Genomic DNA, 1,400 nt, shown 5'->3' on the forward strand with positions numbered 1-1,400 from the left:
CCTGTCACCGTCCCATGTGTGGCATACCACCTTAGAGTTGAAGGATGCATTCTTCAGCGTCCCTCTCACTGAAGTCAGTCAGCCCTTGTTTGACTTTGAGTGGCAAGAACCAGGAGGGACAAAGACAGGGCAGCTCACCTGGACCAGACTGTGACAAGGCTTTAAGAACTCTCTCACCTTGTTCAATGAGGCACTAAGCCAAGACCTGGAGCGCTTCCGCAAAAGGCACCCCCATGTGACTCTGCTGCAGTATGTGGATGACTTGTTGCTGGCTACAACAACTCATGAGGAGTGCATGGAAGCTATGAGGAACCTGTTGGGTGAGCTGGGCAGCCTGGGATATCGGGCCAGTGCCAAAAAGGCACACATCTGCCAGAGGTCAGTGGTTTACTTGGGGTACAAGATAGCGGAAGGAGCCAGATGGCTGACACAAGACATAAAACAGACTATCCTGACCATTCCTGTGCCCTCCTCTCCCCGGGAAGTGAGGGAATTCCTTGGCTCAGCTGGGTTTTGCAGACTCTGAATCCCAGGGTATGCAGAGATAGCCTCTCCACTGTATGAAGCCACCAAAGAAGGACCAGATTGGAAATGGAGTCAGGAACAACAAGAAGCATTTGACAGACTAAAAGAAGCTCTTCTCCAGGCCCCCGCCCTGTCTCTGCCAGACCCAGAAAATCCCTTCATTTTGTTCATAGATGAAAAGAAGGGAGTGGCCAAAGGCGTCCTGGCCCATCAACTAGGCCCGTGGAAGAGACCTGTGGCTTACTTGTCCAAGCGGCTGGACCCAGTGGCCTCGGGATGGCCATCTTGCCTGTGCATCTTGGCAGCCATCGCCCTACTGGTAAAGGAAGCTGACAAGCTGACCTTTGGCCAGGACCTGAGGGTGACAGCACAGCATACTGTGGAGGGGATTCTCAGGCACCCTTCAGGGAAATGGATGACAAATGCCAGGCTCACCCATTACCAAGGGCTCCTGCTGGACTCTCCTCGAATCACCTCCTCGGCCCTAGTGACCCTAAATCCTGCCACTCTCCTGCCAAACCCAGACCTGTCAACCCCCATCCATGACTGTAGAGACGTTCTCTCTAAAATCATCCAGGTACGGACAGATCTGAGAGACACGTGACTGCCAGATAGTGAATTAGACTGGTATACAGATGAAAGCAGCTTCGTGCGCGATGGAGTTAGACGAGCCAGAACAGCGGTAGTGACACACAAGGGGAAAGTCATTTGGAGTGCAGCCCTGCCCCCTGGCACCTCAGCCCAGAAGGCAGAACTTATTGCTCTTGCAGGGGCACTGGAAAGGGCAGAAGGCAGGTGAGCTAACATTTATACTGATAGCAGGTATGCTTTTGGCATTGTGCATGTTCATGGCGCCATCTACTGGAAAAGAGTAT

This window comes from Nannospalax galili, unplaced genomic scaffold (assembly GCF_000622305.1).
Source record: "Nannospalax galili isolate Female #2095 unplaced genomic scaffold, S.galili_v1.0 scaffold2071, whole genome shotgun sequence".
In the NCBI taxonomy this organism is placed as follows: domain Eukaryota; kingdom Metazoa; phylum Chordata; class Mammalia; order Rodentia; family Spalacidae; genus Nannospalax; species Nannospalax galili.